This window comes from Schistocerca nitens, chromosome 12, assembly GCF_023898315.1.
Source record: "Schistocerca nitens isolate TAMUIC-IGC-003100 chromosome 12, iqSchNite1.1, whole genome shotgun sequence".
NCBI classification, from domain to species: domain Eukaryota; kingdom Metazoa; phylum Arthropoda; class Insecta; order Orthoptera; family Acrididae; genus Schistocerca; species Schistocerca nitens.
Genome location: NC_064625.1, coordinates 199,239,037 through 199,254,230, shown reverse-complemented (window position 1 = coordinate 199,254,230; position 15,194 = coordinate 199,239,037).

Here is a 15,194-nt window from a genome sequence, read left to right as displayed (position 1 = left end):
ATGACGATGGAACACACAAATTGCGTCGCGATTCAATACATCGTCCTCCAGCCGACTTGTCTCCGAGGTAGTATTGCTGCCCCGGGCACCTTATCGTCGTTCTCCTATGAGTCTATTTTTTCGAATCCAACAAACTGACAATTAATTGTAACGTTCAGAGCCTGTTAATGACGATGGAACACACAAATTGCGTCGCGATTCAATACATCGTCCTCCAGCCGACTTGTCTCCAAGGGTCTAGTGCTGCCTCGGGCACCTTAAGGTCGTTCTTCTGTGAGTCTAGATTTTCGAATCCGACGCAAAACTGACAGTTAATTGTAAGGTTCAGAGCCTCTTAATGACGATGGAACACACAAGTAGCGTCGCGAATCAATACATCGTCCTCTAGCCGAATTGTCTCCAAGGGTCTAGTGCTGCCTCGGGCACCTTATGGTCGTTCTCATGTGAGTCTAGATTTTCGAATCCGACGCAAAACTGACAGTTAATTGTAACGTTCAGAGCCTCTTAATGACGATGGAACACACAAATTGCGTCGCGATTCAATACATCGTCCTACAGCCGACTTGTCTCCAAGGGTCTAGTGCTGCCTCGGGCACCTTATGGTCGTTCTCCTGTGAGTCTAGATTTTCGAATCCGACGCAGAACAGACAGTGAATTGTAACGTTCAGAGCCTCTTGATGGCGATGGAACACACAAATTGCGTCGCGATTCAATACATCGTCCTACAGCCGAATTGTCTCCAAGGATCTCTTGCTGCCTCGGGCACCTTATGGTCGTTCTCCTATGAGTCTAGTTTTTCGAATACGGCGCAAAACTGACAGTTAATTGTAACGTTCAGAGCCTCTTGATGACGATGGAACACACAAATTGCGTCGCGATTCAATACATCGTCCTACAGCGGACCTGTCTCCAAGGGTCTAGGGCTGCCTCGGGCACCTTATGGTCGTTATTCTGTGAGTCCAGATTTTCGAATCCGACGCAAAACTGACAGTTAATTGTAACGTTCAGAGCCTCTTAATGACGATGGAACACACAAATTGCGTCGCGATTCAATACATCGTCCTCCAGCCGACTTGTCTCCAAGGGTCTAGTGCTGCCTCGGGCACCTTATGGTCGTTCTTCTGTGAGTCTAGATTTTCGAATCCGACGCAAAACTGACAGTTAATTGTAAGGTTCAGAGCCTCTTAATGACGATGGAACACACAAGTAGCGTCGCGAATCAATACATCGTCCTCTAGCCGAATTGTCTCCAAGGGTCTAGTGCAGCCTCGGGCACCTTATGGTCGTTCTCATGTGAGTCTAGATTTTCGAATCCGACGCAAAACTGACAGTTAATTGTAACGTTCAGAGCCTCTTAATGACGATGGAACACACTAATTGCGTCGCGATTCAATACATCGTCCTACAGCCGACTTGTCTCCAAGGGTCTAGTGCTGCCTCGGGCACCTTATGGTCGTTCTCCTGTGAGTCTAGATTTTCGAATCCGACGCAGAACAGACAGTGAATTGTAACGTTCAGAGCCTCTTGATGGCGATGGAACACACAAATTGCGTCGCGATTCATTACATCGTCCTACAGCCGACCTGTCTCCAAGGATCTCTTGCTGCCTCGGGCACCTTATGGTCGTTCTCCTGTGAGTCTAGTTTTCCGAATACGACGCAAAACTGACAGTTAATTGTAACGTTCAGAGCCTGATAATGACGATGGAACACACAAATTGCGTCGCGATTCAATACATCGTCCTCCAGCCGACTTGTCTCCGAGGTAGTATTGCTGCCCCGGGCACCTTATCGTCGTTCTCCTATGAGTCTATTTTTTCGAATCCAACAAACTGACAATTAATTGTAACGTTCAGAGCCTGTTAATGACGATGGAACACACAAATTGCGTCGCGATTCAATACACCCTCCTGCAGCCGACTTGTCTCCGAGGTAGTATTGCTGCCACGGGCACCTTTTGGTCGTTCTTCTGTGAGTCTAGTTTTTCGAATCCGATGCAAAACTGACAGTTAATTGTAACGTTCAGAGCCTCTTAATGACGATGGAACACACAAATTGCGTCGCGATTCAATACATCGTCCTCCAGCCGACCTGTCTCCAAGGGTCTCTTGCTGCCTCGGGCACCTTATGGTCGTTGTCCTGTGAGTCTAGTTTTTCGAATCCGTCGCAAAACTGACAGTTAATTGTAACGTTCAGAGCCTCTTAATGACGATGGAACACACAAATTGCGTCGCGATTCAACGCATCGTCATTCAGCCAACTTGTCTCCAAGGGTCTAGTGCTGCCTCGGGCACCTTATGTTCGTTCTTCTGTGAGTCTAGGTTTTCGAATCCGACGCAAAACTGACAGTTAATCCTAAGGTTCAGAGCCTCTTAATGACGATGGAACACACAAGTTGCGTCGCGAATCAATACATCGTCCTCCAGCCGACTTGTCTTCAAGGGTCTATAGCTGCCTCGGGCACCTTATCGTCGATGTCCTGTGAGTCTAGTTTTTCGAATCCGACGCAAAACTGACAATTAATTGTAACGTTCAGAGCCAGTTAAAGACGATGGAACACACAAATTGCGTCGCGATTAAATACATCGTCATCCAGCCAACTTGTCTCCGAGGTAGTATTGCTGCCTCGGGCACCTTTTGGTCGTTCTCCTATGAGTCTAGTTTTTCGAATCCTGCGCAAAACTGTCAGTTAATTGTAACGTTCAGAGCCTCTTCATGACGATGGAACACACAAATTTCGTCGCGATTCAATACATCGTCCTCCACCCGACTTGTCTCCAAGGGTCTATAGCTGCCTCGGGCACCTTATCGTCATTCTCCTTTGAGTCTAGTTTTTCGAATCCAACAAAACTGACAATTAATTGTAACGTTCAGAGCCTGTTAATGACGATGGAACACACAAATTGCGTGGCGATTCAATACATCGTCCTCCAGCCGACCTGTCTCCAAGGGTCTATTGCTGCTTCGGGCACCTTATGGTCGTTCTCCTGTGAGTCTAGTTTTTCGAATCCGACGCAAAACTGACAGTTAATTGTAACGTTCAGAGCCTCTTAATGACGATGAAACACACAAATTGCGTCGCGATTCAATATATCGTCCTCCTGCCGACTTGTCTCCAAGGGTCTATTGCTGCCTCGGGCACCTTATGGTCGTTCTCGTTTGAGTCTAGTTTTTCGAATGCGATGCAAAACTGACAGTTAATTGAAACGTTCAGAGCCTCTTAATGACGATGGAGCACACAAATTGCGTCGCGATTCGATACATCGTCCTCCAGCCTACTTGTCTCCAAGGGTGTAGTGCTGCCTCGGGCACCTTATGGTCGTTATTCTGTGAGTCTAGATTTTCGAATCGGACGCAAAACTGACAGTTAATTGTAACGTTCAGAGCCTGTTAATGACGATGGAACACACAAATTGCGTCGCGAATAAATACATCGTCCTCCAGCCGAATTGTCTCCAAGGGTCTAGTGCTGCCTCGGGCACCTTATGGTCGTTCTCCTGTGAGTCTAGTATTTCGAATCCGACGCAAAACTGACAGTTAATTGTAACGTTCAGAGCCTGTTAATGACGATGGAACACACAAATTGCGTCGCGAATAAATACATCGTCCTCCAGCCGAATTGTCTCCAAGGGTCTAGTGCTGCCTCGGGCACCTTATGGTCGTTCTCCTGTGAGTCTAGTATTTCGAATCCGACGCAAAACTGATAGTTAATTGTAACGTTCAGAGCCTCTTAATGACGATGGAACACACAAATTGCGTCGCGATTCAATACATCGTCCTCCAGCCGAGTTGTCTCCAAGGGTCTATTGCTGCCTCGGGCACCTTATGGTCGTTCTCCTGTGAGTCTAGATTTTCGAATCCGAAGCAAAACTGACAGTTAATTGTAACATTCAGAGCCTCTTAAAGACGATGGAACACACAAATCGCGTCGCGATTTAATACTTCGTCCTCCAGCCGACTTGTCTCCAAGGGTCTATAGCTGCCTCGGGCACCGTATCGTCGTTCTCCTGTGAGACTAGTTTTTCGAAACCAACAAAACTGACAATTAATTGTAACGTTCAGAGCCTGTTAATGACGATGGAACACACAAATTGCGTCGCGATTCAATACATCGTCCTCCAGCCGGCTTGTCTCCGAGGTAGTATTGCTGCCCCGGGAACCTTTTGGTCGTTTTCCTATGAGTCTAGTTTTTCGAATCCGGCGCAAAACTGACAGTTAATTGTAACGTGCAGAGCCTCTTAATGACGATGGAACACACAAATTGCGTCGCGATTCATTATATCGTCCTCCTGCCGACTTGTCTCCAAGGGTCTATTGCTGCCTCGGGCACCTTATTGTCGTTCTCCTGTGAGTCTAGTTTTTCGAATGCGATGCAAAACTGACAGTTAATTGTAACGATCAGAGCCTCTTAATGACGATGGAACACACAAATTGCGTCGCGATTCAATACATCGTCCTCCAGCCGACTTGTCTCCAAGGGTGTAGTGCTGCCTCGGGCACCTTATGGTCGTTCTTCTGTGAGTCTAGATTTTCGCATCGGACGCAAAACTGACAGTTAATTGTAAGGTTCAGAGCCTCTTAATGTCGATGGAACACACAAATTGCGTCGCGATTCAATACATCGTCCTCCAGCCGACTTGTCTCCGAGGTAGTATTGCTGCCCCGGACACCTTTTGGTCGTTTTCCTATGAGTCTAGTTTTTCGAATCCGGCGCAAAACTGACAGTTAATTGTAACGTGCAGAGCCTCTTAAAGACGATGGAACACACAAATTGCGTAACGATTCAATACATCGTCCTCCAGCTGACTTGTCTCCGAGGTAGTATTGCTGCCCCGGGCACCTTTTGGTCGTTCACCTATGAGTCTAGTTTTTCGAATCCGACGCAAAACTGACAGTTAATTGTAACGTTCAGAGCCTCTTAATGACGATGGAACACACAAATTGAGTCTTGATTCAATACATCGTCCTCCAGCCGACTTGTCTCCAAGGGTCTATTGCTGCCTCGGGCACCTTATGGTCGTTCTCCTGTGAGTCTAGTTTTTCGACTTCGATGCAAAACTGACAGTTAATTGTAACGTTCAGAGCCTGTTAATGACGATGGGACACACAAATTGCATCGCTATTCAATGCATCGTCCTCCAGCCGAGTTGTCTCCAAGGGTCTAGTACTGCCTCGGGCACCTTATGGTCGTTCTTCTGTGAGTCTAGATTTTCGAATCCGAAGCAAAACTGACAGTTAATTGTAACGTTTAGAGCCTCTTAATGACGATGGAACACACAAATTGCGTCGCGATTCAATACATCGTCCTCCAGCCGCCTTGTCTCCAAGGGTCTATAGCTGCCTCGGGCACCTTATCGTCGTTCTCCTGTGAGTCTAGTTTTTTGAATCCGACGCAAAACTGACAGTGAATTGTAACGTTCAGAGCCTGTTAATGACGATGGAACACACAAATTGCGTCGCGATTCAATACATCGTCCTCCATCCGACTTGTCTCCAAGGGTCTATTGCTGCCTAGAACACCTTATGGTCGTTCTCCTGTGAGTCTAGTTTTTCGAATCCGACGCAAAACTGACAGTTAATTGTAAGGTTCAGAGCCAGTTAATGACGATGGAACACACAAATTGCGTCGCGATTCAATATATCGTCCTCCTGCCGACTTTTCTCCAAGGGTCTATTGCTGCCTCGGGCACCTTATGGTCGTTCTCGTTTGAGTCTAGTTTTTCGAATGCGATGCAAAACTGACAGTTAATTGAAACGTTCAGAGCCTCTTAATGACGATGGAACACACAAATTGCGTCGCGATTCGATACATCGTCCTCCAGCCGACTTGTCTCCAAGGGTCTAGTGCTGCCTCGGGCACCTTATGGTCGTTCTTCTGTGAGTCTAGATTTTCGCATCGGACGCAAAACTGACAGTTAATTGTAAGGTTCAGAGCCTCTTAATGTCGATGGAACACACAAATTGCGTCGCGATTCAATACATCGTCCTCCAGCCGACTTGTCTCCGAGGTAGTATTGCTGCCCCGGGCACCTTTTGGTCGTTTTCCTATAAGTCTAGTTTTTCGAATCCGGCGCAAAACTGACAGTTAATTGTAACGTGCAGAGCCTCTTAATGACGATGGAACACACAAATTGCGTCGCGATTCAATACATCGTCCTCCAGCCGACTTGTCTCCGAGGTAGTATTGCTGCCCCGGGCACCTTTTGGTCGTTCTCCTATGAGTCTAGTTTTTCGTATCCGACGCAAAACTGACAGTTAATTGTAACGTTCAGAGCCTCTTAATGACGATGGAACACACAAATTGCGTCGCGATTCAATACATCGTCCTCCAGCCGACTTGTCTCCAAGGGTCTATTGCTGCCTCGGGCACCTTATGGTCGTTCTCCTGTGAGTCTAGTTTTTTGAATTCGATGCAAAACTGACAGTTAATTGTAACGTTCAGAGCCTCTTAATGACGATGGAACACACAAATTGCGTCGCGATTCAATACATAGTCCTCCAGCCGAATTGTCTCGAAGGGTCTACTGCTGCCTCGGGCGTCTTATGGTCGTTCTCCTGTGAGTCTAGATTTTCGAATCCGACGCAAAACTGACAGTTAATAGCAACGTTCAGAGCCTCTTAATGGCGATGGAACACACAAATTGCGTCGCGATTCAATACATCGTCCGACAGCCAACTTGTCTCCAAGGGTCTAGTGCTGCCTCGGGCACCTTTTGGTCGTTCTTCTGTGAGTCCAGATTTTCGAATCCGACGCAAAACTGACAGTTAATCCTAAGGTTCAGAGCCTCTTAATGACGATGGAACACACAAATTGCATCGCGATTCAATACATCGTCCTCCTTCCGACTTGTCTCCAAGGGTCTATTGCTGCCTCGGGCACCTTATGGTCGTTCTCCTGTGAGTGTAGTTTTTCGAATCCGACGCAAAACTGACAGTTAATTGTAATGTTCAGAGCCTGTTAATGTCGATGGAACACACAATTTGCGTCGCGATTCAATATATCGTCCTCCTGCCGACTTGTCTCCAAGGGTCTATTGCTGCCTCGGGCACCTTATGGTCGTTCTCGTTTGAGTCTAGTTTTTCGAATGCGATGCAAAACTGACAGTTAATTGAAACGTTCAGAGCCTGTTAATGACGATGGAACACACAAATTGCGTCGCGATTCAATATATCGTCCTCCTGCCGACTTGTCTCCAAGGGTCTAGTACTACCTCGGGCACCTTATGGTCGTTCTTCTGTGAGTCTAGATTTTCGAATACGACGCAAAACTGACAGTTAATTGGAAGGTTCAGAGCCTCTTAATGACGATGGAACACAAAAATTGCGTCGCGATTCAATACATCGTCCTCCAGCCGACCTGTCTCCAAGGGTCTATTGCTGCCTCGGGCACCTTATGGTTGTTCTCCTGTGAGTCTAGTTTTTCGAATCCGACGCAAAACTGACAGTTAATTGTAACGTTCAGAGCCTCTTAATGACGATGGAACACACAAATTGCGTCGCGATTCAATACGTAGTCCTCCAGCCGAATTGTCTCGAAGGGTCTAGTGCTGCCTCGGGCGCCTTACGGTCGTTCTCCTGTGAGTCTAGATTTTCGAATCCGACGCAAAACTGACAGTTAATTGTAACGTTCAGAGCCTCTTAATGACGATGGAACACACAAATTGCGTCGCGAATCAATACATCGTCCTCCAGCCGACTTGTCTCCAAGGGTCTAGTGCTGGCTCGGGCACCTTATGGTCGTTCTTCTGTGAGTCCAGATTTTCGAATCCGAAGGAAAACTGTCTGTTAATCCTAAGGTTCAGAGCCTCTTAATGACAATGGAAAACACAAATTGCGTCGCGATTCAATACATCGTCCTCCATCCGACTTGTCCCCAAGGGTCTATTGCTGCCTCGGGCACCTTATGGTCGTTCTCCTGTGAGTCTAGTTTTTTGAATCCGACGCAAAACTGACAGTGAATTGTAACGTTCAGAGCCTGTTAATGACGATGGAACACACAAATTGCGTCGCGATTCAATACATCGTCCTCCATCCGACTTGTCTCCAAGGGTCTATTGCTGCCTAGAACACCTTATGGTCGTTCTCCTGTGAGTCTAGTTTTTCGAATCCGACGCAAAACTGACAGTTAATTGTAAGGTTCAGAGCCTGTTAATGACGATGGAACACACAAATTGCGTCGCGATTCAATATATCGTCCTCCTGCCGACTTGTCTCCAAGGGTCTATTGCTGCCTCGGGCACCTTATGGTCGTTCTCGTTTGAGTCTAGTTTTTCGAATGCGATGCAAAACTGACAGTTAATTGAAACGTTCAGAGCCTCTTAATGACGATGGAACACACAAATTGCGTCGCGATTCGATACATCGTCCTCCAGCCGACTTGTCTCCAAAGGTCTAGTGCTGCCTCGGGCACCTTATCGTCGTTCTTCTGTGAGTCTAGTTTTCGAATCCGACGCAAAACTGACAGTTAATTGTAAGGTTCAGAGCCTCTTAATGACGATGGAACACACAAATTGCGTCGCGATTCAATACGTCGTCCTCCAGCCTACTTGTCTCCAAGGGTGTAGTGCTGCCTCGGGCACCTTATGGTCGTTATTCTGTGAGTCTAGATTTTCGAATCGGACGCAAAACTGACAGTTAATTGTAACGTTCAGAGCCTGTTAATGACGATGGAACACACAAATTGCGTCGCGAATAAATACATCGTCCTCCAGCCGAATTGTCTCCAAGGGTCTAGTGCTGCCTCGGGCACCTTATGGTCGTTCTCCTGTGAGTCTAGTATTTCGAATCCGACGCAAAACTGATAGTTAATTGTAACGTTCAGAGCCTCTTAATGACGATGGAACACACAAATTGCGTCGCGATTCAATACATCGTCCTACAGCCGAGTTGTCTCCAAGGGTCTATTGCTGCCTCGGGCACCTTATGGTCGTTCTCCTGTGAGTCTAGTTTTTCGAATTCGATGCAAAACTGACAGTTAATTGTAACGTTCAGAGCCTGTTAATGACGATGGGACACACAAATTGCATCGCGATTCAATGCATCGTCCTCCAGCCGAGTTGTCTCCAAGGGTCTAGTACTGCCTCGGGCACCTTATGGTCGTTCTTCTGTGAGTCTAGATTTTCGAATCCGAAGCAAAACTGACAGTTAATTGTAACGTTCAGAGCCTCTTAAAGACGATGGAACACACAAATCGCGTCGCGATTTAATACTTCGTCCTCCAGCCGACTTGTCTCCAAGGGTCTATAGCTGCCTCGGGCACCGTATCGTCGTTCTCCTGTGAGACTAGTTTTTCGAAACCAACAAAACTGACAATTAATTGTAACGTTCAGAGCCTGTTAATGACGATGGAACACACAAATTGCGTCGCGATTCAATACATCGTCCTCCGGCCGGCTTTTCTCCGAGGTAGTATTGCTGCCCCGGGAACCTTTTGGTCGTTTTCCTATGAGTCTAGTTTTTCGAATCCGGCGCAAAACTGACAGTTAATTGTAACGTGCAGAGCCTCTTAATGACGATGGAACACACAAATTGCGTCGCGATTCATTATATCGTCCTCCTGCCGACTTGTCTCCAAGGGTCTATTGCTGCCTCGGGCACCTTATTGTCGTTCTCCTGTGAGTCTAGTTTTTCGAATGCGATGCAAAACTGACAGTTAATTGTAACGTTCAGAGCCTCTTAACGACGATGGAACACACAAATTGCGTCGCGATTCAATACATCGTCCTCCAGCCGACTTGTCTCCGAGGTAGTATTGCTGCCCCGGGCACCTTTTGGTCGTTTTCCTATGAGTCTAGTTTTTCGAATCCGGCGCAAAACTGACAGTTAATTGTAACGTGCAGAGCCTCTTAACGACGATGGAACACACAAATTGCGTCGCGATTCAATACATCGTCCTCCAGCCGACTTGTCTCCAAGGGTCTATTGCTGCCTCGGGCACCTTATGGTCGTTCTCCTGTGAGTCTAGTTTTTCGACTTCGATGCAAAACTGACAGTTAATTGTAACGTTCAGAGCCTGTTAATGACGATGGGACACACAAATTGCATCGCAATTCAATGCATCGTCCTCCAGCCGAGTTGTCTCCAAGGGTCTAGTACTGCCTCGGGCACCTTATGGTCGTTCTTCTGTGAGTCTAGATTTTCGAATCCGAAGCAAAACTGACAGTTAATTGTAACGTTTAGAGCCTCTTAATGACGATGGAACACACAAATTGCGTCGCGATTTAATACATCGTCCTCCAGCCGACTTGTCTCCAAGGGTCTATAGCTGCCTCGGGCACCTTATCGTCGTTCTCCTGTGAGTCTAGTTTCTCGAAACCAACAAAACTGACAATTAATTGTAACGTTCAGAGCCTGTTAATGGCGATGGAACACACAAATTGCGTCGCGATTCAATACATCGTCCTCCAGCCGACTTGTCTCCGAGGTAGTATTGTGCCCCGGGCACCTTTTGGTCGTTTTCCTATGAGTCTAGTTTTTCGAATCCGGCGCAAAACTGACAGTTAATTGTAATGTGCAGAGCCTCTTAATGACGATGGAACACACAAATTGCGTCGCGATTCAATACATCGTCCTCCAGCCGAATTGTCTCGAAGGGTCTACTGCTGCCTCGGGCGTCTTATGGTCGTTCTCCTGTGAGTCTAGATTTTCGAATCCGACGCAAAACTGACAGTTAATAGCAACGTTCAGAGCCTCTTAATGGCGATGGAACACACAAATTGCGTCGCGATTCAATACATCGTCCTACAGCCAACTTGTCTCCAAGGGTCTAGTGCTGCCTCGGGCACCTTATGGTCGTTCTTCTGTGAGTCCAGATTTTCGAATCCGACGCAAAACTGACAGTTAATCCTAAGGTTCAGAGCCTCTTAATGACGATGGAACACACAAATTGCATCGCGATTCAATACATCGTCCTCCATCCGACTTGTCTCCAAGGGTCTATTGCTGCCTCGGGCACCTTATGGTCGTTCTCCTGTGAGTGTAGTTTTTCGAATCCGACGCAAAACTGACAGTTAATTGTAATGTTCAGAGCCTGTTAATGTCGATGGAACACACAAATTGCGTTGCGATTCAGTACATCGTCCTCCAGCCGACTTGTCTCCAAGGGACTAGTACTACCTCGGGCACCTTATGGTCGTTCTTCTGTGAGTCTAGATTTTCGAATACGACGCAAAACTGACAGTTAATTGGAAGGTTCAGAGCCTCTTAATGACGATGGAACACAAAAATTGCGTCGCGATTCAATACATCGTCCTCCAGCCGACCTGTCTCCAAGGGTCTATTGCTGCCTCGGGCACCTTATGGTTGTTCTCCTGTGAGTCTAGTTTTTCGAATCCGACGCAAAACTGACAGTTAATTGTAACGTTCAGAGCCTCTTAATGACGATGGAACACACAAATTGCGTCGCGATTCAATACGTAGTCCTCCAGCCGAATTGTCTCGAAGGGTCTAGTGCTGCCTCGGGCGCCTTACGGTCGTTCTCCTGTGAGTCTAGATTTTCGAATCCGACGCAAAACTGACAGTTAATTGTAACGTTCAGAGCCTCTTAATGACGATGGAACACACAAATTGCGTCGCGATTCAATACATCGTCCTCCAGCCGACTTGTCTCCAAGGGTCTAGTGCTGCCTCGGGCACATTATGGTCGTTCTTCTGTGAGTCCAGATTTTCGAATCCGAAGGAAAACTGTCTGTTAATCCTAAGGTTCAGAGCCTCTTAATGACGATGGAAAACACAAATTGCGTCGCGATTCAATACATCGTCCTCCATCCGACTTGTCTCCAAGGGTCTATTGCTGCCTCGGGCTTTTATGGTCGTTCTCCTGTGAGTCTAGTTTTTTGAATCCGACGCAAAACTGACAGTGAATTGTAACGTTCAGAGCCTGTTAATGACGATGGAACACACAAATTGCGTCGCGATTCAATACATCGTCCTCCAGCCGACTTGTCTCCAAGGGTCTAGTGCTGCCTCGGGCACCTTATGGTCGTTCTTCTGTGAGTCTAGATTTTCGAATCCGACGCAAAACTGACAGTTAATTGTAACGTTCAGAGCCTCTTAATGACGATGGAACACACAAGTTGCGTCGCTTATCAATACATCGTCCTCCAGCCGACTTGTCTCCAAGGGTCTATAGCTGCCTCGGGCACCTTATCGTCGTTGTCCTGTGAGTCTAGTTTTTCGAATCCGACGCAAAACTGACAATTAATTGTAACGTTCAGAGCCTGTTAATGACGATGGAACACACAATTTGCGTCGCGATTCAATACATCGTCCTCCAGCCGACTTGTCCTTGAGGTTGTATTGCTGCCCCGGGCACCTTTTGGTCGTTCTCCTATGAGTCTAGTTTTTCGAATACGGCGCAAAACTGACAGTTAATTGTAAGGTTCAGAGCCTCTTAATGACGATGGAACACACAAATTGCGTCGCGATTCAATACGTCGTCCTCCAGCCTAGTTGTCTCCAAGGGTGTAGTGCTGCCTCGGGCACCTTATGGTCGTTATTCTGTGAGTCTAGATTTTCGAATCGGACGCAAAACTGACAGTTAATTGTAACGTTCAGAGCCTGTTAATGACGATGGAACACACAAATTGCGTCGCGAATAAATACATCGTCCTCCAGCCGAATTGTCTCCAAGGGTCTAGTGCTGCCTCGGGCACCTTATGGTCGTTCTCCTGTGAGTCTAGTATTTCGAATCCGACGCAAAACTGATAGTTAATTGTAACGTTCAGAGCCTCTTAATGACGATGGAACACACAAATTGTGTCGCGATTCAATACATCGTCCTCCAGCCGGCTTGTCTCCGAGGTAGTATTGCTGCCCCGGGAACCTTTTGGTCGTTTTCCTATGAGTCTAGTTTTTCGAATCCGGCGCAAAACTGACAGTTAATTGTAACGTGCAGAGCCTCTTAATGACGATGGAACACACAAATTGCGTCGCGATTCATTATATCGTCCTCCTGCCGACTTGTCTCCAAGGGTCTATTGCTGCCTCGGGCACCTTATTGTCGTTCTCCTGTGAGTCTAGTTTTTCGAATGCGATGCAAACCTGACAGTTAATTGTAACGTTCAGAGCCTCTTAATGACGATGGAACACACAAATTGCGTCGCGATTCAATACATCGTCCTCCAGCCGACTTGTCTCCGAGGGTCTATTGCTGCCTCGGGCACCTTATGGTCGTTCTTCTGTGAGTCTAGATTTTCGCATCGGACGCAAAACTGACAGTTAATTGTAAGGTTCAGAGCCTCTTAATGTCGATGGAACACACAAATTGCGTCGCGATTCAATACATCGTCCTCCAGCCGACTTGTCTCCGAGGTAGTATTGCTGCCCCGGGCACCTTTTGGTCGTTTTCCTATGAGTCTAGTTTTTCGAATCCGACGCAAAACTGACAGTTAATTGTAACGTTCAGAGCCTCTTAATGACGATGGAACACACAAATTGCGTCGCGATTCAATACATCGTCCTCCAGCCGACTTGTCTCCAACGGTCTATTGCTGCCTCGGGCACCTTATGGTCGTTCTCCTGTGAGTCTAGTTTTTCGACTTCGATGCAAAACTGACAGTTAATTGTAACGTTCAGAGCCTGTTAATGACGATGGGACACACAAATTGCATCGCAATTCAATGCATCGTCCTCCAGCCGAGTTGTCTCCAAGGGTCTAGTACTGCCTCGGGCACCTTATGGTCGTTCTTCTGTGAGTCTAGATTTTCGAATCCGAAGCAAAACTGACAGTTAATTGTAACGTTTAGAGCCTCTTAATGACGATGGAACACACAAATTGCGTCGCGATTTAATACATCGTCCTCCAGCCGACTTGTCTCCAAGGGTCTAGTGCTGCCTCGGGCACCTTATCGTCGTTCTCCTGTGAGTCTAGTTTCTCGAAACCAACAAAACTGACAATTAATTGTAACGTTCAGAGCCTGTTAATGGCGATGAAACACACAAATTGCGTCGCGATTCAATACATCGTCCTCCAGCCGACTTGTCTCCGAAGCAAAACTGACAGTTAATTGTAACGTTTAGAGCCTCTTAATGACGATGGAACACACAAATTGCGTCGCGATTCAATACATCGACCTTCAGCCGACTTGTCTCCGAGGTAGTATTGCTGCCCCGGGCACCTTTTTGTCGTTCTCCTATGAGTCTAGTTTTTCGAATCCGACGCAAAACTGACAGTTAATTGTAACGTTCAGAGCCTCTTAATGACGATGGAACACACAAATTGCGTCGCGATTTAATACATCGTCCTCTAGCCGACTTGTCTCCGAGGGTCTAGTGCTGCCTCGGGCACCTTATAGTCGTTCTTCTGTGAGTCTAGATTTTCGAATCCGACGCAAAACTGACAGTTAATGCCTCTTAATGACGATGGAACACACAAATTGCGTCGCGATTCAATACATCGTCCTCCAGCCGACTTGTCTCCAAGGGTGTAGTGCTGCCTCGGGCACCTTATGGTCGTTCTTCTGTGAGTCTAGATTTTCGCATCGGACGCAAAACTGACAGTTAATTGTAAGGTTCAGAGCCTCTTAATGTCGATGGAACACACAAATTGCGTCGCGATTCAATACATCGTCCTCCAGCCGACTTGTCTCCGAGGTAGTATTGCTGCCCCGGGCACCTTTTGGTCGTTTTCCTATAAGTCTAGTTTTTCGAATCCGGCGCAAAACTGACAGTTAATTGTAACGTGCAGAGCCTCTTAATGACGATGGAACACACAAATTGCGTCGCGATTCAATACATCGTCCTCCAGCCGACTTGTCTCCGAGGTAGTATTGCTGCCCCGGGCACCTTTTGGTCGTTCTCCTATGAGTCTAGTTTTTCGTATCCGACGCAAAACTGACAGTTAATTGTAACGTTCAGAGCCTCTTAATGACGATGGAACACACAAATTGCGTCGCGATTCAATACATCGTCCTCCAGCCGACTTGTCTCCAAGGGTCTATTGCTGCCTCGGGCACCTTATGGTCGTTCTCCTGTGAGTCTAGTTTTTCGAATTCGATGCAAAACTGACAGTTAATTGTAACGTTCAGAGCCTCTTAATGACGATGGAACACACAAATTGCGTCGCGATTCAATACATAGTCCTCCAGCCCAATTGTCTCGAAGGGTCTACTGCTGCCTCGGGCGTCTTATGGTCGTTCTCCTGTGAGTCTAGATTTTCGAATCCGACGCAAAACTGACAGTTAATAGCAACGTTCA